Raw genomic sequence first — 25,294 nt, 5'->3', positions numbered from 1 at the left:
CTGGGGCTTGGCTGGATTTAATATGTCATGTCAGTCAATGTTCTTTGTGGTGCCTTCAGGGCATGGGATGCGTTTTATTTCTTTTGGAATTTACAGCAGTGCAATGTTCAGCTAGCACGTCCAGAGTGTTCATAAAATCCAGGAGTAGGAGAAGGCCAGAGGAGGAAGAATGGAATTCATTTACTGAACGCCTACTGTGTGCCAGATATTGCTAAGTACTTTACATATATTTCATTTTATCTTCACAATAATCTTATGAATCAACATTTGTTATGCTCATAGAGAAGCTGAAATCAAATGGTTAAGTGACTTGCCCAAGGTCACAAAAACCAAGTGGCAGAAACTCATACCGCTTTATATAATCCATTCTAGGATGGAGGAAACTGAGCCTGAGCGTGTTTTTACAGTTGCCTGCACCCCTAGATGGTTAAGACCAGAGTCTCCCCGGCACTGGGCTTCACTGCTGGAAGGCCCCTGATCCTTACAGGCTTGGACTGCACCACTTTGGAAGATGCATCGTCATGTCAACATTTGCACACTTTCCCTGACCTTGCTGGAATATTATTTATCGCCGCGATCAGGATCAGACTGTCTCCTGGGTGGCTTCTCCCCTCTGGCTGCGGAATTGAGAGGCTGGGAGCATTCCTCTCCGGCAGGGTTGAGAGTTTGCAGACGGCCCCTGAGAAGGTGGGGCGTTCCGAATTGGCTGAGCGCTCCGCCGGGGGCGGGGAGTGAGCCGAACGTCCCTGGCCGGAATCCCAGCCTCCTAGTGGGGCGAGCCCAGAAGCAGAGAGAAGTTGGGGAGGTCGGGCAGGGGAGGCTAGGAAGAAATTGCAGACTGATTCCCGCCCTGATCGACTGAGCCCCCAAAGGAGCGCCTCCGCTGCGTCGGGGCTGAGTGTGGACGAGCCGCGCGCGGCCCGCCAGGGCTGGGAGTTTGCAGACCGTCCCTGCCGCGGCCCGTTCGGCGGCGGCCCTGCGGCTCCCGCGGCGGCGGCGGCGGCCCCAGGCGCGATCCAGCCCAGGTAGCCGCGCCGCAGGCTCGGGGCACCGCGACCCCCGCGCCCGCCGCGCCTCGGGCCCCGCGGGCACGGCGGCCGGCGGTCGCTTCTGGCTGCTGCTGCTGCCCAACAAGGAGGTAAGAGCTGCTGGGTCCGGGCGATCTTGTCGGAGCTGGCCATCCTCGCGGGGAGATGCGCACAGAGGGGACCGCGGGGGGCGCGGGCAGGCGGGGAGAACCTGCACCGGGGGCGGCGCGGCTGGGGGTTTCCGCCCGCCGCCCGCGTGGGTGCCCCGGCCGCGGCAGCTCTGCGGGATCCCGGAGTGCAGCCAGGTGTCGCGCCTTGAGGAGCCCACCTGCCCGGGGCAGCCCCTCCCGATGAGGCTGACGCCCCCCAGGCCCGCTGGCGAGGGGCTTGTAGGCTTTAAAAGGGACTGTCCGGAGGAGGCTCCGGTTGCGCGGGCTGGAGGCGAGCGGCAAGAGATGGAAGATGGGCGCTCGGACCGCGGAGGAGTCCAGTGGGGTCACGCTGCAGGCGTGGGCCGGGCTGGGGTCCCGGGGACCCAGGCGCGCAGGGCAGGCTCGGCCACGGGCCAGTGGGGAGAAAGAAGGCGGGAGGCCGGCCCCAGGCCCTTCGAGAGGAGGGATGCGGCGGGCGGGAGCTCCTGGCCAGGGGTAGGGGAGGCCCTGGGGCGCCCCAGCCCCCTCGGGGACGGCCCGCCGGTCCGCGATCCCGCTAGCGTGCTCAGCGCTGCTGCCGGGTCCGGGCAGCTGCGGTGAGCGCAGAGCCCACACCCGCGCGCACACTCCCCGAGAGCATGCTCAGTGCGGGCCTGGGAACTTCCTGCCGAGTCGCGAGCGGCCCCGGCCCCCTCTGGGCCCACGGTTCGCAAAGTTGGGGGCAGCGGGGCTGGAGAGTAGGGGTCGCTGTTATTGCCTGCCTCCCTTCCGCGCCCCCCCGTCCCCTGCCGATCCTCTGCTGAGCTCCAGGCGCTGCTGTCCCCGGCCGCCCAGGCGACTGGGATCGGGGGCGTGGGTGTCATCCCTTGCTCCCTGCGGCCGGCTGGCAGGAGGCCTGGCGGCGGGGCTCTTGCCCGGCGGACCCGCTCGTGGTGCGCCCGCCGTGCGCACGGGCCCTGCGCGGCGAGCGGGCTGGGTGGAAGGGGGTGTGTGAGCCCGGGGACGTTCGCGCACACACATGCTGTCACACACAAAGCCGTGGTTTCGTAGCCGCCGCGCCTAAGAGCTGAAGAGGGAAGGGGGTGGCGCTTGCATTGTCCAGCGGCATTGGGAGCACCAACGGGGTGCTTGGCGCCTCGGTGCTGCGGGAACCAGGCGAGGTGTGTGGATTTCGGAGATGCCCGAGTCGAGGTCTGGGCCCGGTACTCCTGGCACTGACTGCCAGGCCCGGCCCAGGGCGGCCGCCGCTGTCTGCACCGGGCACTGGAGGCCCAGTTAGGGAAGGTTGGGCACTTCTGGGGCTGCGAAGTTGGGGAGGGGGCGGGCTGAGGTTTGTGTGGGGTTCGCGTGGGATGGCAGCATCCCACCGTAAACATACCCAGATCAAAGCGCCAGAGTTGGCATCTCCTTCTAAAGAGAAGCAAATGGGAAGCTAGTTCATTGAACTGAACTCCCCTCAGTTCATTGTCTGGACCTGAACGATCTGGTTGGCTTTACTCTGATAGGTCCCCCCTCCCCCATGTTAGCCACTGTGTCACCCACGTCCTCAGCCTTGACGCTGGATCGGAACTCCCTTGTCTGATCGGGGAAAATCACAGAACGGTTTTTCGTGAAGGGCAAACCATCTCAGATCTGTCTTAATTAATACATTTTCACACCCTCCCCCTTCTTTCCTATAAATTCTTTTTGTTGCTGTTGTTCGAAACCGAGATGGGCACCCTCGGATTTGTTTAGCGGTAGGATTAGAGTAAAGCTCTAAGTTCTAGCGACCTTTTTAGTTTTCTCCAGTTACCAACTAAATGCCCATACGGTCAGTCTTAAATGGAGAGGCCCTGAAAAGCCAGGCGATGGAGAAGAGGGAAGAATGAGACCTTTTTACCCTTCCTAGGGACTGGGAGAAGAAAAGAAGGAAGTTGCTCTTCCTGGCACCTGGCCCTGGCAGAGCCAGTGCCTGGGTACAGGGTTTGGGTTTTTTCTCTCATCTCCTTTGTTTCATCGTGCCTTCCTGGCTCTGGGACACTTGTGACTGGAGTTAGAGGAGGAAGTAGTCTGTAGTCCTGGTTTGGAGTTTCGCAGGGTTTGCATCTATATCAGCAGCCTCCAGTTGGTTTTACGGTGAACTGCAATGACAGGAGGGCTGGGGCCTCTGCCTAGTTGTGCCAATGACATCCCTGTGCTCCTGCCTCTGCTGCAAAGCAGCTCATAAGCTTTTTGATCTCAGCAGTGTGTATTTCAAGTGCTTTGTATTTTAAAGTGTGAATACAGTGCTCATTTATATATATTGACATATCTGTATACATTTTGTAAAGAAGCATGTCATATGTATGTGTATAGGCAGTGTTCTTTGATAGAATCTGGAAGCTGGAAGGGACCTTACGAGATCACAGGAATTCAAATACTCTCTCTTCCCATTCAGTTTTCACAGTTTAAAAATAACCAACCAGCCTTCTGCCCAGCTGGCCTCTGAAAGCATTGAAATGCCAGAATCCCCCTGTGACCCTAGCTGAGGGGGAGGCCTTTGGCTCCTCCCCTGGGAAGTATGGCTGCTCGGGATCTGTTCTAGATGTCACTCTGACATTTGACCTGACTTTTCCTAATGTCCCACATGTGTCGGGATCTAAGTCACTGCAGAATCACCCCGGCTTAGTGTACTAGTTTACCTGGCAGAGATGTCTAGAAAGTTGCAAAGAGCAGTCACTTTAAGGGTTGGAAAACTCAAGTCCTCTCTCACTCTGTGGTCATCCAGACAGGTAGTTGCTTTGCTTAAGAGCAGTGGGGACTCATTTTCGTCTCTCCTCCTTGTGTGTCATGGCCTTCTGGCCCTAGGAGGGGTGGAGGGGTGGGGGTTGGGAGTGGCATTCTATATGGATGCCATTACAGGAGGCCTCAGGAAAGCATGTGCTGTCAGCTTTGTCCCTGGGGGTTGGCTATGGTGAATGTCAAAGTTTGGGGAAGGGTCCTGGTATCAGGTGAATGGTCAATGGATAGTTTTGACTGAAGGAAGGTGTATGTGTTCCACAATCCAGGTATTTAAAAAGGCAAGAAATAATTTTATATTTTGTGGGTGACAATTGAGAGGACTGGGTGAGAACTAAAGAAGCATTTGAGGCTTGTCAGTGCAGGTTTCACCAGGCTGCCTGTAAAGTTAATAATTGCTTTGAAGTGTAGAGTCACTCCTAATAGCCAGAAGATGGCTATACTTTTAAATTTATCTTTGAAATTGAGTAAAGATCTCCCCAACACTTAAAGTCTCTAATCTAAGCCATATCCCTATACCTATTTTACATCCTGTGTCGATAGCAACAATCTGAATGCAGCTGTGACCATGACGCTGGCTGCAGGTGTGCTTACCGAGCATTTATCCAGAATCTACCATGTGCCCTGCACCTTGCTGGTGCTGGCTATAAAGATGTCCTTCTAAATTACATTCTCACTTTTAATTTATCTGACCTTCTCTTTCAGTGTGTTAATGCAAACTAATAGCTCTTGGAAAGCCGCCAAGGTGGGTCCCAGGAGGCTTAGTTCTGTAACCATGTTCTCAGCAGGAAGAGTTGGGACTTGAGCTATGTGTTTGCCCATTTGGCTGGTTTTATTTTATTTTGTTTTCATTGTCACAATTAAGTGCATCCTTCCTGAACTTTGTCAGATCTGGAAGGCTGTGTATTGTATGGGCATGGGAAGGATTGGAGGAATCCCTTTTTTCCTTAAAAATCCCACAGCTCTCGTGTCGAAACAATCTTCTGGAACAGGGACAGGGCCTTCCTCTCATTGTCCAGCCTCAGAAATCCGGACAGGCAAGGGTTACAAGCTATTGTGGCTGTGTTTGGTAGGAGTGATTCTCCTTGTGAACTGGCTCTGTCCCTGTCCCTTTGTCACCTTCACTGCCAGGCCTGTGTTAATTAACGCCTCTAGACCTTGACCCTTGTTGGGGCGGCTACCTAGAGTGGCTTAGAGTATCTCTCTGCCCTGTTGCCTGTGGACTCAGGAGTGGGGTGTTCCCCTAGTACTTTGTTACTAAGTACTGGTGCATGTAATAGATTTAGTTTTGAAAAAGTCAGCATTTAAGGTTATCCCTAGAATAATAACAGCCTCACTTATTTGCATCCCTCTGTGATTTTTGTGGCTGGCCCTTGAGGGAACATGTGCCACCCACCCACTCTTGTTCTAACCTCACTCCTTACTGTTGTAGTTCTGCGCACGCACAGACTGCTTATAAGTCCCGTTATGCTGGTAAAATGCTTTTTATAAGTATCCCACACAGAAAAGCCTTCCACTCTAATAGTTTTTCATTTCTTCCACATCTCCCCCACCCCATTTGAGTGTGTTGTGTTGGTGATCATCATAGAGATTTTATGTCTTTGTGGACAAGCGTAATGGGGCAAGAAAATAGAAATGATGGTGGTGAAAACATTTATCTTCTGTAATTGGCATTATTGCAAATGCTTCTTTTGTACTGCAGGTATTTCATTTAAGCCTCACTCGACACCAAGAGAGATTCCATTGTTATTCCCAGTTACAAAGGCAGACTGTAGCATTGCGAGGTTATGAAATCTGGCCAAGGTCACAAGCAGCTAGCAAGTGGCTGAGCAAGGATTCGAACGCGGACGGTCTCAGTTCAGAGCCCATGTTGGCTGGACTCTGTGCAGTTGTTAAGGCTGACAAACATGCCCTGTACCAGCCAGCACCTTCTTTCCAACCCAAGAAGGTAGGGGTTTTAGCCACTTGGGGTTGGAAGGGACTGCAGGGAGATCCCTCCTCTTTCCAGCTGAGGTTGTGGAGGTGCAGAGAGGTACATGGACTTACTTAGTCTCACCAGCAGTCGGCAGTGACAAAGCTGGGCCTCACTTCTGACCCTGGGTCCCACGGGAACAATTGATAACAACTGACAACAGATGTGTGCCTGCTTTGTTTATAGTGATGATCTAGGGAAAGGATGTGACAGCCACGTGGCATCTGTTCCTCCCTAGAGTGCACTGTGTGCTCACACCCACCTTTACCTTGGAATGTGGTGGGGAGTAGGTCAGTGTGGCCGAGTTCCCTCCCCATCCGCGGCTGGGAGGATCTAAGCAACTTATGTCCCTTTGAGTGAGGGATTCCCTTCCTCATGTCACTTTTAAGTTTGACACCTTAAAGTTTGACACTCTGACACACAGTCTGGGCTGGATTTCACATTTCACTCTTACTTACTCTGTCTGTCTGTCTGTCTTAGGGCTCCTGGCCCTTCTCAGCGCTGGTTTCTCTTCTTTAGAATCGTGGGGTGGGCAAGGGGTGACCTGGCAGAAGTGTCAGGGTTATTGCATAACAGTTCCAATAAAGGGTGCCTGTGAAGACATTCCAACAGTGTCTCTGGAATCCTAGAAAGAGAGCAGAAGCCATGCAAAATATTCCTCCCAACTAGGATCCTTGTACTTCGTGGAATTTTCCCAGTGGGCATGCCAGTGAGCACCATTTCCTTTCTTTTTATTCCTCTCATATGCCCAGGATTGCATCAGGCATATCAGTGCTCTCACCTGCTCCTGATTCTGAATATTTCTAGGTAATAAATAGTCCCTGGCTGCTCAAGAAGTTTAAAGCACAGGCCTGGTCAGGGCCCACCCGGAAGAGTTAAGTTCAGTTATAGAGGAAAATGTGAATGAAGAACACATTAATTCAGCCCATATGGCCACTTTGGACCTTAGTTCTTATGTTGGGAAGGAAAGGGGGGTTGAATGAGCTCCAAAGATCTGTTCAGTCTCTAATGTTGCTTAATCCTATACATGTAGCAAAAGAGGTGTAAAATAAAGAAATTAAATTAAATTCCCTTACTGAATAAAATAAAAAGATTGAGAAAATATTCAAGTTGTTTTTGCCCTTGCTCATAGACTTTCTGCAGTACACAGCTGAAACGCTTGCCTAAGAAGAGCCAACGCTTTATGACCACTATCTTTTGGGATGTTTATCTTTGCATGTTTAGAATTAAAAAGCCTTGGTCCTTACTCTCAGCCCAGAAATAACCTGCTTTCCCCTAGTGAAGCTGTTTTTTCCCTTGGGAAGTTGAGATTCAAAAAGCAGAAGATGAGCAGGCTGACAGTATTCGCTGGTTAGGTGGCACAGCCCCGGGGACGTGGCTAGGTGTCTACGCTGCTACAAAGAGGGCCCAATTCTGTTTACATGCCTTCATCTCCGCTTCAGTGTGAAACAGCTATGTTTGAAAATAAGGGAGTTTGATAACAGTTTCCTTGCAACTGCTTTTTTTTTTTAAGCCATCTGTTATTTTCAACTTCGATTTTTTTATTTACCAGTAGTGCTCATGCCCATGAGGAGTTTTCTAAATGACCGATTCTTTCTCTTAACTCATGTTGTTTGCAGAAGCACTGCCTGTGCCTCACACTGAGTGTGCTCTTTCTGTTTTCCTTTGGCACCTCTCTTGCTATTTCTGTTTGGAATGCTTCCTTTACCCTCTCTCAAGTAATTTGTTTAGAGCAACTAAGGTTAGCGGCAACATCAGGTGGGGATACTGAGGAGAGGGGGAGCTTTCCTCTGGCCCCCTCCCCCAGTAGTGTTAATCCTGCGATGTCCCCAGTCCTGGGGGTGTGACCTTTGCACACACAGCTTCAAGCCCCTCTGTTCTTCTAATTGCCTTCCCTGTGTAACAGAGTTCTGATCTCTCTGGCCAAGGATGGTACGTTTCTCCTCCTCTTCCTTTGTTTGATTTTTAACTGTCAGGGTTGTCAGATTTAAAGGTAACCTTATGTGGGCAGTCTTCACTGTACATTGTGTACAAGTGTAATTCTCTTAGGTAAATACGATCAACCTTTTTGTATAGGTTCACCATTCCTCATTTGCAATTCTGATGTCCAATAAGCTCCAGCAAGGGAAAGTTTTTTTCTTAGGCTTTTTCCAAACAAAACAAAACAAAACCAAAAAACCAAACATCTGGCTCCAAGAAGTACTCAGAAAGTATGGAGCTCTCATAGGCACAGACTGGAAGCTCCAGGGCTGGGCATGCTGAAGTCATGAGATCAGTAGCCCGGGCAGCATGGCATCATGCGGGAATTCTGACTTTGGCAGGTGAGGCCTCTCTGCAGTAAGCTGCCTGTCTTCAGGCGGGCGGATTCTGTGCTCTGCGATTGCAATTTCTGATTTCCCTAGTGATGCATCACTTAGCTTCTCCTACGCTTGTGGGGTTCTAGTGTACCTGCTTGACTGGGCTCAGCACACTCACCTATTTACTCTAGCTGCTGCTGCTGCTTTTTTTTTTTTTTGAAACAGGCTCTTGCTTTCTCTCACCCTGGCTAGAGTGCAGCGGCATGATCATCATGGCTCACCACAACCTCAGACTCCGGGGCTCAAGCAATCCTTCCACCTTAGCCTCCCCAGTAGCTGGGGCTACAGGTGTGCACCACCAGTCCTGGCTAATTTTTTTATTTTTTGGTAAAGATGGGGTCTCACTATATTGCTCAGGCTGGTCTCAAATTCCTGACCTTAAGCAATTCTCCCTCCTTGGCCTCTCAAAGTGCTAGGATTATAGACATGAAGCACGACACCCAGCCCTACTCTAGCTTCCTTAATCTATCCTTAAGAATATTCTTGGGTGCGGTACTAATTTTGAGGTCTTGTTTGTTCGTTGTGCTCTTTTAGAGTTCTCTTTTTTAAATTAATCTTTTTGTAGACATTTTTCTCCCTCATAGTGAGCACAATTCATGGGTTCATGAAGGTCAACAAATTGGGACTTTGGGATTCAGTGTGTGTGTGTGTGTGTGTGTGTGTGTGTGTGTGTGTGTGTGCGTGCACATATATATATACACATACATACACACACCACTAGAGCTTATTACCTTATTGTCAACATTATCTAAAAAAAATGTCAGTGATCAAAGTTGGAGCTGCACATCTGGAGTAGCCATCAGTTAAATGAAGTCTACAGAAAGTTTTCGTGGAAGGATTTTGTTAATATGGCTTTTCCCCTAGTGCCTACTTGTTGGAGATGTTATATAAGTAGAGGATCCTTAGATTATGATTTTATTGTTCCTCTTACAAAGTGTTTTCCATGATAATGAGTTGTTTACTCTGTCATCCTGCCTTTTCTCTACCTGTTTTTGTAGGCAGAATCAGATGCAGCTTTCCATTTTTGGTGCCATGCCTGGTTAGTACGCTCCAAGTTCTAGAGTTTCTTTCTCCCAGGCCAGGGGCTTCCAAGAGAGACTTTGTCAGTATTTAGTAGAAATATTTTACGATTATCTTGTCCTTCTATTACTTCCATAACAGATAACCACAAACCTAGTAGCTTAAAGCAACACATATTTGTTCTCTTTTAATTCTGTAGGTGAGAGGTCCAATATGGGCCTCACTGGCTAAGATCAAGGTGTCTGCTCCTTCCAGGAAGCTCGAAGGGAAAATCCATTTCTTATCTTTTGTAGCTTCTAGAGGCCACCCATATTTCTAGGCTTGTGCCCCTGTCCTCCAGCCTCCACACCAGCAGCGTCAAGCTGAGGCCTTGTCCTCTATCATCTGACCACAGCTGGGAAGGGTTCTTCGCTTTTAAGGATCCATGTGTTAGATTAGGCCAACCAGGACAATGCAGGATATTCCCCTCATCTCAAGGCCCTCAATTAATCGCATCTGCCCTATAAGGTAACCTATTCACAGGTTCCAGGGGTTAGGATATGGACATGTTGGGGGCACCTACCACAATCCTCAAAACTCTTTATAAGGAACGATTCTTTATTCCTTATGTAAAGGAGATTTCCTGTTATAGGAAATTTACCTGTTTCCTTGTTTACTTGCCTTTTTGAATATATTCAAACCAACTATGTGCAAAACACATTTGTATCTAAACAAAGTTTGAGTTCTGCTAAGGCCAGATGTTGAGCTGAGTCCTTTTACACGTTCTAGCTTATGTAATTGTCTGCAGTCCTGTAATATTACAATGGAGAAACTGAGATGCAAAGGAAACTTGCCCAGGGTCACATAGCCAGAAGGGGTAGCGAGCAGGGGTACAAAAGCCTGCATTCTTTTTACTCTGCTTTTCAGCCTTAAAAGTGATAATGGAAAAACAAAATGAGAACTGGTAATGGAAGAACTTAAGATAATAAAAAATCTCTCTGCTTCTGCCAGGGTGATGATAAACAGTAAGTATTGCCTGTGGTAGATAGATTGTACTAATGGCTCCCATTAATGGCCTCCCCGTGTCCACACTCTTTGCCCCATAACTTTGTTGTCACTCCTCCTTTCCTCCCTACCCCTTCCCCACTGGGATTTGCCATGGGATTTGCTTTCACCATTGGGATATTAGCACATGCTGTGTACAAATGGAGTTTTAAAAGCACCTGTGTGTTTCTGTAACCACACCAAACTAGGTTTGTTTGCTCATACTCCATGGAAGCACTGTGTTTTGCAGCGGGAAAGGTTTATTGTCACACAGCCAAGACAAGATGACAGGAGTGGAACTCAAATATGTCTCCCTGAGACAGACTTAAGGGTTGGGGCAGATTTTATAGTCGGGAGTAGTGAAGGGTGATCTGATAGGGTCTTGTGATGGGGTGACGCCAGGAAACATACTCTGGACCATGCCATGGGGTAATGTGAGGGCTCAATCTGATTGGATCCTGGATCCTGCCAAATGGTGTCCACTTTTTAATTCAGTCCCCGCTCCTCCATCCCAGCACTTAGGTTCCACCCATGGTTTTAGGCTTGGTTCATCTAGGCATGCTTAGGTTATGTGACAACCTTCAACCTGGTGGACGATGGCAACTGAAAAACAACTCACAACCTTGGTACATAAAGGTTGAACCAGATTGGTCTAATGTGGTTACATTTCTGATTGGCTTTTACACAGACAGGCTTACTCTCTCAAACCCTGCCACCCCCCGCCATGAGAACGTGCCCAGGCTAGCCCAATGGGGTGAGTCAGGTTGCGCCAGCATTTCCCTCCTAGACTGACAAGCCCCATCAGCCCTGTCAACTGCCTGTAGTCTCCTGAGCAGGTCTAGCCCGGCCGGGATCATTGGAACCACTGGGCTGATCTGTAGAGTTGTGCAAATTAATCCCGGCCTTCGTAAGCCACTGAGTTGTCAGGAAGTATGCTATAGAGCAATTGCTAATTGGTAATACACAGCTCATGTGAGATATTCAATAGCATAAGAAATAATTCTGGTGTCTTTTTGAAGATCATTTTGTTAGTTACTACTTGCAACTAGTTAATATTCTTTTAAGGTTGTACTTTAGGTTTAAGAACTTGCCCCTTATCCCCTTTTCTTTAAAAAACATTAAAGCCCTTTATTTTCTTACCATTTTCACTTAGAAGCAGACTCATTTTCCCTTCTCAAACTATTTATTTTAGTATGGTGGCTTTTGACCCTAATCTACATTAAGAAATACACACTGACACACACATGTAAGTATATAACAGCCAGAAAACTTTCATAAAACAGTATTTACCTTTACTACCTCTGATGTCCTCTGTTCTGTTCTTCTTCTATTCTGTTCTATTATGTTCTATTTCATTGACTTAAAAAAATGCTGGTCAGGGGTCAGCAGACTCTGACTTGCTGCCTGTTTTGTAAGTAAAGTTTTATTGGCACACAGCCGCTTCTATTTGTTCTTGTATTGTTTATGGCTGCCTTCCACACTGCTCACAACACCCTTGCACTGATTTGATTTCGTCACCCATCAGTTAGTTGCAGCCCTCCATTTGGAAGACCCTGTTCAAGGGATCCTTGGCTCTCCTGATACCTTTCTAGAAATTACGCTGAACCAATCTGGCTGATGTGCAAACTAACCCTTCTCCCGTGTCATACTCAACCTTTCTTTTCCATTTACTTAGATTCAGCAATTAAGCTCTTGCTGTTTAATATTATACCTGATTGGCTTATCTAGGGAACTTCTCAAGCATTTCTAAAATGTTTCATTGTAAGTAGTGTTATGCCCCCCTTTTTAATTTATTTTTAAATAAAGCTTTAGTGGAAACTAACGGGAATTAAAGTGGACACAAATTCCATTCAAGTGCTAGTTATTTATTCATTAGATTCCAGCAGTGACTTTTTATGTGATATAATGGAGTCCATTAGTGGAAGAGGTAGAGAAACAGTGATCCTGGCTTTTTTTAGAGCGCCTTTTTGGCAACTGGTCCTTATTGCCATATTTTTGAATTAGGGTGGTATTATTTCTGAGCATAATAAAATTTAGAGACATTAAATCATGGACTTTTGCTGTTGAAAAGAATTTGGAATTTTTCCCCCCTCAGACCTAATTGGGCCTTTAAAGGCCAAATTTCTCCAATACTTTCATTTTACAAGCCTGTCAAGGCAGGACAACATTGTCATTTATGTTATGTGACTTGTGCGTGGAATTAATGAGAAAGAGCTAAGGCAGAAGAAAACTTCAGAGTGGTCTGGATATGTCTTTGTAGAATCTGAAATGCCAGGTGAAGGATGGTCCCTGGTCCATTTATTTATTGCCAGTGAGAATGGAATAAAAACAAATGGGCTTAAACTATAGCGTGAAGAGCTCACGTAAAATATGAGGAACATCTCCTAAATAAGGTAGGTTCTCTGATGCTAGAATAGGTTCTCCTGAGCATTTTTTTTTTTTTTTTTTGAGACAGGGTCACACTCTGTCACCTGGACTAGAGTGCAGTGGCGTCATCATAGCTCACTACAACCTCAGCTCCTGGGCTCAAGTGACCCTCCTGCCTCAGCCTCCTGAGTAGCAGGGACTACAGGTGCACCCCCACACCTGGCTAATTTTTCTAATTTTTTATAGAGATGGGGGCCTCACTCTTGCTCACGCTGGTCTTGAACTCTTCACAGCAAGTAATCCTCCTGCCTCGGCCTCTCAAAGTGCTAGGATTACAGGCGTGAGCTACTGCGCCTGGCCTCCTAAGCGTTTTTGATGTTAGCTGCCAACCTTTGTTCCGGTGGGTGGCCATCCCTCCAGGTGGTTGGATGCTTTTAATTAATAAGGAGTCTTCTGAGTGCTGGCCATAGAACCCACTGGAGCTTGCTTCAACACGAGTGGAAAATTCACATTAGGGATTACAGACATAGGGTCCAGGTGCCATCTGCAGCCTGGTCCTGAGGCTCTGGGAATTCTAGAAACCGTCATTGCCTTCTTCTCTGCTTCAGTCTACCTGGCTGCTTAAGTCTTATTCTGCTTTTCTTGTCCCAAAGGCAGAACTCTGGGTGAGGCTACTTGTTTTGGGGTAAGCCACACAAGGCTGATCTTTCTCTTAAAATGCCAGTTTCAATTTCCTGGTGAGTGTCCCCTGAGTGCCCAACTTGAGATCACCCAGAGGTGGGCAGGGGTGGGACCTAGTGAGAGGACTCCAGTCTAACCCCAGGCTTTATAATGTTACTGTGTATATTTCAACAATTTGTGAGGCACTTTTGCTTGTCAGTGATTAAATGGTGCTACTAGCATTTATTGGATGGGGACCAGGGATGCTAAACATCTGTAATGGGTAGAAGACTTGTATATCACACAGTGTTTCCTGGGACTCACTAGTAGATAATCATGGACAAATAAAACCTGAACCTAGACCTAACTTGCATTGTAAACAGATAATTTTTGCACATTTTAAGTAAACAGTGACCTTTGTTTTGTTGGGAAATTTACCTTTTTGGAAACCCACACCACACAATAGCATCACCACCATCACCTGTTATCAGTCCATGTTTGCAGCTGATCCAATTTTTGATTTTACGTTGAAGTGCGTGCCTCTAGTGATTCTATTATGCCCTCTAGAATGGTCTTGTCCAACTAATTGCATGTTGAAATACATTAAGTTTGTCATAAGTTACTTTCCTTTTGCTCTCATTTATGTCACTCTTAGGACATTACATGTCTGTGTTTGAAATTGTGTTTAGGTAGGTTATCTAAGAATTTGATTCCAGGTAGTAAAGGGGTGTTATAAGTTTGCTATAAGCCAGGGGCTTTGGAGCTGATAGGGTTTAGAACATAGCATTAGGCAAAATGATTTGTGAAGTAATTTTTTTCCCTCTTGCCTAATGATTCATTTGAATTAATACTCTTAATGCCAAGGATTTAAAGAAAGGAAACTGTGGCCTATATATTGGATGCAGCAGGTAAAAGAAATAGAGCTGTGGGCCCCAGGCATACCGGTTCTCCCCCAGCCCAGCCCATGGGTGGTGGACTGTCCTTGGTGTAGAACTGCCACTTGCCCACATGTGTGGTTTGTGGCTCTTGCTGGGCCAGGGCTCCCATGCAGGTCTCCAGGTTTCCACATCATTCTGGAATAGCTGCAGGAGAAGGGGTGAAATCAGGTTATTCCACGAGTTTCATATGAACTTCTGCAGACTACTTTGCACAACTTCAGGGGGACCTGTGAGCTTGCATGAGAAAATATTATACACCTTCAATTTCACTAACTTCCAGCCAAAATTTAGCAGTTCTTTCACTTTTGAATGTTGGCTGTAAATTACAGTAGCATTAGAATTGTTTGTGACTTTGTCACCAATAAAAATCCAATATTTTCATTTCTTATTACAGATGATTAACAGATACCTTGAAATATCAATACGTACCACGTTGAAATTATGGTGGTTGTTACACCTGCTGTGAGGTAGTGTTTTTTAATGTATTAATAAACAGGCACATGTAGTACTATATCACAATTTTAAAAATATTTTGGTAGCTCTATTTAAATAGGATTGATTCCCTTTGCAATCCTGTGTATTTCGTTTTATGCATTTGAAAAATCCTTCTGAGAAGGGGTCCATAGGCCACTCTAGTCCCCCAAGGGGTCTGTGGTACCGAAATGGTAGAGCAGGACTGTGGTGTGTTCTTGACCCTACACATGCCACCGCTCCCCTGTTCCTACTCTTCTCAGAAGTTGACCTCCTGCTGACCTGGCGTTTCCTTGAGGGTGTCAGATGTGGGATGTGGAGTGAATATGGGCTTATCTCCAGTTGGCTTATTTTCTTCTTAGGCCTGGTCAAAGAATTCAGCTCTACCCTTGGCTCACTCTTTTATTATTCATGACAAGGCACGTTTGTCAGAACATTCCTCCAGCAAGGCTGTGTCTATTGGTACAAGGTACACAATGCATTTAAAGCCAAAACGTGCTGATTATGTGAATCCTAAGACATATGATTTCTGCTTCAGTTTTTCAAGTGCAGAAAAGCCACAGACATTCTGCAGGAAAAGTCCCCATAAACACACCAGCACCCTGTTTTCTGCTTCGTATGCTTCAGAGCTACACAGTCCCCGATGTGACTCTAAGAAATGCCCCATTGCCCAATAAGGACGTTACACAAGTGGCTGCCAGGGGGTGTTTCCTCTTGCCATTTGGCTGGTGGCGGAAGGAACATACCCCAGAAATTAGGGCATGGCTCCATAGGCATGCACTTCATCTTGCTTGCTAGCTTGCCACCCAGTGAGTCCAGCCTAGAGGGTGCTGTGCTGCTGCTATAACTGGATTTCTGGGAGTGGAGTCAACTTTTTTCTGTTTCTGGAAACTTCTGTTGATAGGAAAATGATTGCCACAGAACAGCTTATTGCACTGTTCCTTGCTGTCTTCCAGACACGGAGTCATTGTTGTGCTGCCATGTGCATCTTTTTCCTTTCATAGCTTCTAAGTCTATATTTAGAGCCTGAAAATGCTGAACATTTCCTTTCTAATTCTTTACAAGTTGGAGTGGGGGAGGGCTTGTCATATATTCAACACTAATCCCTTGGACAACTGTATTCAATGATAATGGGAATAATAATTTTTCATTCTTTGTTTCAAAAAATATTATGCTGAAGATTGGAATCCAGTAGGCTCAGAATTTTCCCCACCGTTTTTTTATGGATTTAGTTACTGTTCAAATTTCTCACTGAGCATAAGCCACCCCCATAAGGAAGTAGGAGCAATCCCATTACGTTATATTCCTACTGCTCATTTAAGACCTAAAGAGAATGTATATGTGTGTTTAACAAGCTTATCAATGAAGTGACAGCATCTCATCTGTTTTTTTTTTTTTTTTTTTTGTGAACAGGAATAGCAAAATGCTATTGCTTCCTGAGGCACTGATTGATATTACAGATCCATGTACAAGATTGTGGGTACAATTAACTAGGCCTAATTTTTAAAGTGAGATACCCAAGATCCTTTTATCGAGAAGCTGTCCTTTTTATCCTTGGATCTATAAGCCCAGGGTTTTTTTTTGTCTGTCTGTTTTTTGTTTGGCTTGAGAAAGCAAGAAATTCAGCAAATTCATTGGCTGAAAGGTGACAGTTTCATTCAGTTTGTTGGATCTCCTACCTCCCCAGAATTCTGACCACATTCACTTGGTCTGTTTCATAGAGATTTGGTTTGGGGTGAATTTTTATCTTAATTTTACTTTGTGGAGAGAGTAAATAAAGTCCAGATCTAGGGTATCTGAGTTAAAATAGCCATGAGTGATTCATCTTCTGGTCAGATAGATGACAATTAATTATGCAGCTTCTGGACACAGATAGGCCATATCACTATAAAAAATGGCAAATACAGGTTGTTTATTCTACTTGACAACCCAAACTTGAGGACCTCACATGGGAACAGACACTTTTTCCAGAGAGTGGTTATTTCCAGTGTGGCAGCTGGTGTTCAGGAGAATACTAGGCACTCCCGTAACCAAGCCTTGTGCATACTGTCTAATTTCATGCTTGGGACACCCTTGTATATTAAGTTTTCTTATTTTCATGGAATGAATGTGAAACTGTTATACGGAGTACTTGAGTGTCTTGCCTGCGATGACTTGCATGGTAAGCAAGGTGACCATACAATTTACATCCAAAGCTGGACACTTCTGAGAATGAAAGGGAGTGCTCTTGGTGGTTATGTTGAGGTAACAGGCATAAAAGGGGACATATGTCCCCCCTACTGATAAGGTACAGAGTGGGGGTTTAATGCAGGTCTCTGATTCCAGAGCCTGCCTGCTTTCCATTGCACGCGGTTAGGTCAGGCTGCTCTGCCTACGGATGAATTGGTAAGGCACAGAAGGAAGAACCGAGTCCTGCACTAGGTATAAAGACAAAGAGAAATTCCTGTAAGACAACATCAGGGTTCCCTTTGGCCACAGAAATGGATGTGCTTTAGCATCTGTAAGAAAGACAAAGTAAGAGTCATAAAATCTCATATCCAGGGCAAATATCTTCATAGCCAGTGGCTCTGAAGATACAGCGCGATATAATGAATTCTTCACTAGTAAGGTATGTAGATACACATTTACTACTGCTTTTAGTGCTGTGGCCGTGGCTGTGTTATTATCAAGGCAAATCTGTGTGTGGTATAATCATTACTATGAGATGTTGAGATAAAAATCCCAGCCACACTATGGCTCCTGACTCTCTGAGCTTCTGTGAGCCTCAGACATCCACGTATGAACACACCTGGCGGAGGCTCAGACACGAAGATGGATGAAACACAAGGTACTTATAAATGATATTACACCCCAGCCAGGAAAGGTAATCAAGAGCCTTGCACGGCACCCCAGGATTTATTTGTTCACAGTGTCACGTTCTCTTGTGGCCTTTTAAGCCAGCTGAGAGGTGTGAAAGCAAAAGTTTCCTAACAGGGCAGTTCTGTAAATACCATAGCCTATAAAACAGTCTTGCTAGATTACCATTTGTCATCAGGTCGGCAGTGCCAGAAAATGACTTGCCATCCAAAGGCCACTGCTGGCAGCCTAGAGCGAGCAGAGGCATGGGTGGGAGTTACGCCCTTGGTCAGACATCTGGGAATCAGCTTGCAGTTGAGAGCTGATACTTGGCCTTCATTTACACCCAGGGTAAGGGGGATCCGCCTTCTGACCCTTGGAGCACCGAAAAGAATGAATCCTAAAGTAGGCAAGGTGAATCTTGCTGGTGTTGAGGAAGACCTCCCCACATCAGGAGTGACCAGCAGGACCCAGTGAGGGACTCTGGGGTTCAGGGATTTCACCTGCCCCTGTGGTTGGTTTGAGCCACTCCCTGAAGAGGACAGTGATCTCTGGTTGTCTTTGTGAAGAGCCAGGCTTTTTCCTGGAAATATGAGAGCCACTGGCCATAAGACAGGAGAAAAAGAACACAGGGTTGGAGGACAGGCGTGAGGAGGCGAAGCAAGGGGAAAAAAGAGGAATTGAGGTGGCCAGTAGCAGCCATTCTGCCGTGGGACAGGAGGCTGGAAAATGCCGAACAGCTGTGCTGCCGTGGGTCACACCAGTCTGCGTAGAATGGGGAACCAGGCACCAGCTGGCAAGACAGGACATCTGGGGACTGGTGTTTCCCTGCCACTAACTAGCTTTGTGAACCTCTGTCTCTTCCACAAAAGTGGGCAAGTTGGATCAGATGTTGTTCAGTGTGACTGCCAGCTGTAAACGTCTTTGATGCTGAGCCAGTGAACCGTCCCTGGAGGGCTCACCAGCATGGCCTGATAAACATTTGCGGAGTACTTAATACCAGGCACAGGACACAAAGGTGAATGTAACACCTGTCCCCACATCCAGGGTGGGGCCCTTTAATAAACACTCCCATTGCTCCAGTAATAGGAAGAATAGCTAACTTGTACAAAGCATTTATTAGGTGCTAGTCAGTGTTATGGATGCTTTCCATCAATTTATGTATATTAGCTACATAGGTTAGCAAAATGAATTAGTAAAAAAACAAGTAGTAGCTAGGCACTACTGTTATAATTTTAGAGACAAGGAAACTGAGGCACAGAAAGATGAAATAATTTGCCCCAGGTTTCCTAGCTAACAAGTGGTGAGCCAGAATTTCAACGGTTGGAACCTGGCTCCAGAGCCCACACTGCGTGGCTACTATGGGGGTGCTATGGTTTGAATGTCCCCTCCAAAACTCATGTTGTGATTCAATTATAATAGTATTAAGAAGTGGGGCCCTTAAGAGGTGATTAGAGCCCTCATGAAAGGATTAATGCCATTATCGTGAGAGTGGGTTAGCTATTTTGGGAGTGGGTTCCTGATGAAAAGGATGAGTACGGGCTGCTTCTCTCCCTGTCTCACATACTGGCTTCCACCTTCCCTCCTCCCCCTCCACTTTATGACACACCCAGAAAGCCCTCACCAGATGCCAGACACATGCTGGCACCATGCTCCTGGACTTCCCAGCCTCCAGAACCATGAACCAAATAAACTTCTGTTCTTTAAAAACTACCTAGTCTGTGGTACTTTGTTATAGCAACAGACAGTGGACTAATAAAGGGGGGATGTGGTGGTCACCACTGCTGGACTGCCAGCTGCCCGGGGGCAGCAACCACGTGTGCCCTATTAATTACTGTATTTCTAGTACCTGGCCCAATGTAGGCTCTTGGGATGTTTTTGTTGAATGGATGGATGGATAGATGGATTGGTGGGTGGATGGATAGATAGATGAGTGGATGGATGGATGGGTAGATGGATAGATGGATGAATGGGTGGGTGGGTGGATGGATGGATGGATGGGTGATGGAGGAGATAAACAGGGTCTTCAGAGAGCTTGCAGCCTAATGAGGAAAACAGACCCATAAACAGCAAAGGTTAGTCAGTTTCAGATGGGAAGGGCACTTAGTGCAATGCTGGGCATCAGAGAAAGTTTCCTTGAGGTGGTGGTGAGTGATCTGAGCCTTAAAGATGTGCACAGTTTGGGAGAATCAGGTGGGAAAGGCACTGCCAGCAGAGGGGGCTGCATGGGCTACTCCAGCACTGCTGCCAGCCTTAGCATTCCCAGGGCACAGAGGGCAGGGCAGGGGCTCTCCGGGTTGGGGCGAGGCCAGGAAAGCCTTCCCTGGAACGGCATTTGGGCTTCCTTCTGAGAACAGCGGAGATCACCTGAAAGGATTTAAGCAGGGGCGTGGCTTGGGCAGATTTGGATTTCAGATGGGCTGTTCCTGGAAGAGGAAGGAACAGAGTAGGACTGGGGCAGCAGGGGCAGACTACTGCAGTGGTCCCCGCAAGAGGTCTGGGGAACCCGAAGTGGAGGGGGCAGGCAGAGGTGGCTGAGGGATGTGATGGGAGGATGACTTTTAATTTAGGGCATGATGAGTTCAAGACGTCCTAGGGTTGCTGATGTGTGGCACAAGTGTTCCCATGTGAGTGCAAAGCTGCGCTGAGCCCGGGAGGGTAAGGACCCGGATACATGGGTTTAGGTGTTGCCAGCATTGGGTAGCAGCTAAAGCTAGGAGACTGAATGTTATCACCCTGAAAAGAGCCAGTCCTTGGAAAATTCCTGCATTTAGAGGCTGAGTCAAAGTAAAGGAATGGCCAGAGAGGCCTGGTCCTGCCTGGGTGGAGCAGGGCCGTGGATTTTATGGGACAGATAATCTTGACCTTAGTGATAATACTTTCAGAGCCCTTACAGTATGCTTGGAACATTGAGGAGCACATTAGGTGCTTATACTTATTTGTTCTTCATAAAAACCCAGTGAGGTAAGTGTTATTCTGATCTCTATTTTACAGATGAGCAGAGTGAGGCACAGGGAGGCCAAGTCACTGTTTACCTGAGGTCACATGTGTCACATGACCAGAGGGCACTGGTGAGCTAAGGCCTTCTACGCTTACTGCTCTTGTCAATTTGGAAATCTCCAAAGAGCTTTGCAAATCCTATGGAATGAATCCGAGGCTGAGAAGGGAAGGAAGGTGGTAGGGCTGTCTTGACAAGTGGAAGGGATAAGGGAAGTAAGTGTTCATTTTGCTTTTTAAAGGATGACAGAATTGCTCAAAGTCTCAGAGAAAGCCAATTCAGAGGGAGATTTTAAAGATACAGGCAGGAGGGGGGTTGGGGGTGTTAGGACAGATGTGAGACACAGCTCAAAGGCCCAGAAGAGAGGCGGCCTCCTGGGAGGAGGTTGGAGGGGTGGATCAGCAAGGGCAGGGCTGTTTCAGAATTGAAGGGGGGATTGTGTGACTCTGTTGGTATGGAATAGCCGGCATAGGTACATTTGCAGGGGCAGGAATCAGATTAGTGTTGCCAGGGTGGGCGAGTGCGAAGAACCGTGTAATACATCTGGGGTTTCTTTTGGGGTTGAGAGTAATGTTTTGGAGCTAGAAGTGATGCTCTCACAACATGGAGAATGTATACAATGCCACTGAATTGTACAGTTTTAAAGGTTGATTCTGTGTTATGTTAATTTTATCTTAACTTAAAAAAAAATAAAGGTGGAGAAGTGGGCAGGGAGGGAAGTAGGTCATCTCCCTGGCCCTGGCTTGTTCCCTGTCACGTCACAGCTTTGTTTTCATGATCTTCCCAACCCCTGATGTTTTCTTATTGACCGAGATGTAAGATTCACGTGAGATTCATTCCAGGCTGTCTAGCGCTAGAACCGACACATCGTGGGTGCTCAGTCGATGTTGGGGTGAATGAAAGAATGGTGGAGAGGATGGGTGAGGTTCATCACGTGGGCACCTGGAAATAGGGGTTGGGAGGGTGGTGCCAGTTTGGAAGTGGTTGGTTGAGGATAAGGAAATGCAGCTAGCTGAGGACAAGAAAAAGCCCGTGTTACTGTTAAAAGATCTGCAGAAGGTGAGGGCATGAAGTAAGCTGGTAAGAAAGTTTATGTGATTACTGTATATTCAGTTTTCTTTTCTGTTTACTGTTGAACTGCCTGAATGCAGAAGAGAAGGTACACTGTACAATGGAGCCAGTTTGTTGTTACAAAGTGGGAATTTTGCTGGGTAATTACTACCGTATGCTATAGTGGAAAGATGTGGATGTGGGGAGAGGAGGGCATGGGTAGTAGGGAGGCAAGGGAACCTGGGAGGAAAGTGATGCAAAGAGCAGGCCCTCAGCTTTGGGAGTGGAGGCCCAGACAGTGAACCTGGGCAAGGTGTGTCAGGGATGTGGCTCAGGTGGAGTGAAGATGAAGGTCATTGAGCTCCAAGCAGCCACTATGTTGCAAGTCTAGGGCAACGAGTTCCAAAATTTGTTGCTAAGGATAATCCTTTGGGAAATGGGAAGGAAAGTGTGAAAACTTTAGCTTATATTTATTTTTCCCCTAAAAATTAAGGTCTTAAGTTCTATTAATATTTATAAGTTGGCAGTAGTACATGTTTTTAATTTGAAAATAAATTAATGTATCTTAGGGTTGCATGCTTATTTTGGCTGATGAAACAAGGGACCGAAATAGTTTTGCAGGCTACTGGGTTGGACAGGTCCTTGGATGATGTCCTTGGGTCCTTGGGAGTGATGTCGCATGGGAGACCAGGTCATGTGGCTTGTTGAAACAGATGCCTCATTTCTCTGCACTGTTCCCAGGTGGACCAACTAAGGGGTCCCTCCCAGAAAGGGCATGAGGTTACCTTGGCCTGCCCGGCTCTTTCCAAACTCATTGTGCTGTGCAGACCACCTTTTTAAAGTGATCACAAACCATTTGCTGAATACTCACTTGTGGCACTTGAATACTCATCAACATCGATAGTTTCTGGAATTCATCCCAACCCCCACCCGATTTTGGAAAACTGGGCTCTTCCTTCCCCCCTTCTTCTGACTTCTTGTATATGCATTGATGTTTTCCCCTTCCCTCCAAGAGATTATGACCTAGGAACCTGGGATGCAATTTTCCTGAGCCTTAAAATTTGAACAGAAAGTAACAAGATCTGAGGGGTGAGGGGCAAGAGAAAGAGCATGGCCCTGAGCTGGGATGACCTGCCTCCCAATTCTGACTCTGCTGTTACTAGCTGTGTGCTTCTGGGCAAGTCACTTAACCTCTCTGACTTCCAGTTTTGTTTTAAAGTTGAACAGGAGATAGTGGGAAAAACGAAAGGACTTAATGACATGTGAAAGTCCCTTACACTTGCTAGGACTTAACAATATTGCCAGTCCTTTCTCCTTGCCACCCCCCACCCCTCCTCCAGTCTCTCCACACTCGTCTCTTGTTCACTTCCACCTGGTGGAAGAGGCAGTTGAGAACAAAATGTGCGCTGCTGAGACTTCCTGTGAGACTGTTTTAAAGGAGTCTGCGTTGTTGGTCAGCCTGCTCTTTTCCCTGTGATCCCTCTTTTGTGAGTTCTTTCCTCCGGTGTATTCTGCTTTAAGGAGAGTTTGGGGCATCGTTAGTTATGTTGCGCTGTTTGGCTAACTTTGAAGCAACTCATTAATTATGAGCTTCGCCCATCCCCATTAAATGCCTTAATGAGGAACTGATTTCATAAGGGGCAAAAAAAAAAAAAAAAAAAGCCACCCTACTCTCATAGCCCATTGCACATAAAATCAAAGGAAATGAGTTTTGAAAACATTTAGAATCAAAATGTTTGAGTGGGGTCCTTTCAGAAGCTCCCTGGTAGTTATGGGATGAGAACCTACCAATGTGAAGGTAATGCTGTTGTCTCTGATGGACTTGCGCTGGCCTGGGAACCTCCCTAACCTGTCTGCCAAGTTCTGTAGGCCAGGGCTTCCCAGACTGCTGGGTACATATGTCTGCAGCCGTGTGCCTGGTGCAGGGTCTGACAATGCCATTCCCTCCTGCATTTCATCGGAGTGTTGTATTACTTCATGAACAGCAGGAATGTTAAAAATTCTGGAGTCAGTAGAAAAGTGTGGCTATGAAGAAAAATAGGCTTTTGAGTTTCTTAGCTTAGTCTGTTGCTAGAATAAGTAGGTGTGGTGGTCCCTTCCCAACCTAAGCAAATATTTTATTGTTTAGTTACAAATAAATACCTTTTCTATTATAACTGGAATTTCAACACAAATGTTAATCTAGTCTGAGTGTGTTCTCTCTCCCTCTCTTTTTCTGAGAGAGTGATTTTGTACCAAGAGGCTGTTTTGAAGTGCTTAATCGTTTTATTTCTTTATTGGAAAGGTGGGATAATGGTATAGCATGGATATGAGCTTTACAATACTGTAATTCAGGAAAAAGAACCTAACACTGTCCCTGAAGTATAGTAGCCACTCAATACGTGGTAAATGCTATTTCAAATTCAGATTAAAGAAAAAAAGTGTTCAGTTTCTATGCAGGCAGCATAGCACTATATGAAAAGGAGCCTATTGATTAAACACTTAAAAAGTTTCAAAAAGCCCCCTTTTAAATCCCAAGATATTGGCACTCGTGTGATGGATGTCTTGAGGCCGATGAAACAGTTGAGTCTTTTTAGTGGAAGAAACAGGGATCTTTTCACATGAAGTGGTACTTGAAAAGTATCGCTGTAATTAAAATATATAGTGTAGTTAGTTTTTAGGAAATGTACATTTTTCATGTCTTGAAGGAGCCTTACAGAGTTACTTAAAAAAAAAAAAAAAGAAAGAAAGAAAAAGATAAAAGGAACAGCCTGTACTGGAAATTAGCATGTGATTGAAGTTGGTTTTTGTTTGTTTGTTTGTTTGTTTTTCTCTTCTGGCTGAGGTCTCACACCTAGTGGTCAACCAGTGTTGGGGTGAGCAGTCCTGTAACTGTTCTAGTTGCACCCTCCCCTCCCCCTCCTCCCTCTCTACCTAGAAGTCTGAGCCCGGATGGGGAAAAACATACTCTGAATTCTTACTGAAAGTTGGCATTTTCTTCAGTTATGAATATAGGCAACAAACCAAAGTAGTATTAGAAGTACCTTGACCATTGTCATCTATAAATCTACACTGCATTGCAGTGGTTGTGGAGATCTTTAAATATTTTTTTCACCCATCATTATTTCAAAATGATGGTAGATAACAGAACCACTTTTAGATGTTACCAGTTCGTATATTAATAAAGAGGTACTGATACCATATCACAATTTAAAAGTTTTGTAATAACTAAATCTAAGTATAATTTGTTTGCTTTGTAATCCTTTGTGTTTTATTTTATGCATTTAAAAACATTATTTGGAAGCAACATCCATGGGCTTCACCAGATTGCCAGTGGAGGGCACACCGAAGGTCAAGACCCCTAATCTGTCATCTCCGGTCTGGATTTTATCCTGCCTGATAAAGGAGTGGCTCTTCACCCTGGCTGCCCATTGGAATCACCTGGGGGAGTTTCAAGACTCCGAGTGCCTGGGACACACCTCAGACCAAGTCCGTGCAGATCTCTGAGTCTGGCCCCAGTGATTGCAGGGGATTCCTGTGTGCAGTGAAGGTGGGGGACCATTGGTCTAAGAGTTCATACAAACCAGCCTACTTCCCTCTCTTCCTCCTTTCTGATTCTTTAAATAAGAAATTAAATTTCATGCTTGTGATAGAAAATTCAAACTGTACAGAAGAGCTCGCATCTCT

At 46.4% G+C, this 25,294-nt stretch overlaps 1 protein-coding gene across 1 annotated transcript in view; it reads left to right on the top strand.

Moving 5' to 3' along the window:
• Window positions 1-775: 775 nt before the first annotated feature.
• The window catches only part of MGAT5 (alpha-1,6-mannosylglycoprotein 6-beta-N-acetylglucosaminyltransferase), a 315,360-nt gene continuing 290,841 nt past the window's right edge, over window positions 776-25,294 (top strand). The window contains exon 1 of the mRNA XM_045560098.1: window positions 776-1,138. The gene's annotated coding sequence lies outside the window, so the exon portion shown is untranslated. The remainder of the gene's footprint in view (window positions 1,139-25,294) is intronic.

Source organism: Lemur catta, chromosome 8, assembly GCF_020740605.2.
Source record: "Lemur catta isolate mLemCat1 chromosome 8, mLemCat1.pri, whole genome shotgun sequence".
Classification (NCBI taxonomy): Eukaryota; Metazoa; Chordata; class Mammalia; order Primates; family Lemuridae; genus Lemur; species Lemur catta.
Note: the sequence above shows the minus strand (reverse complement) of the source record. Positions and strands in the feature narration are given on the sequence as shown.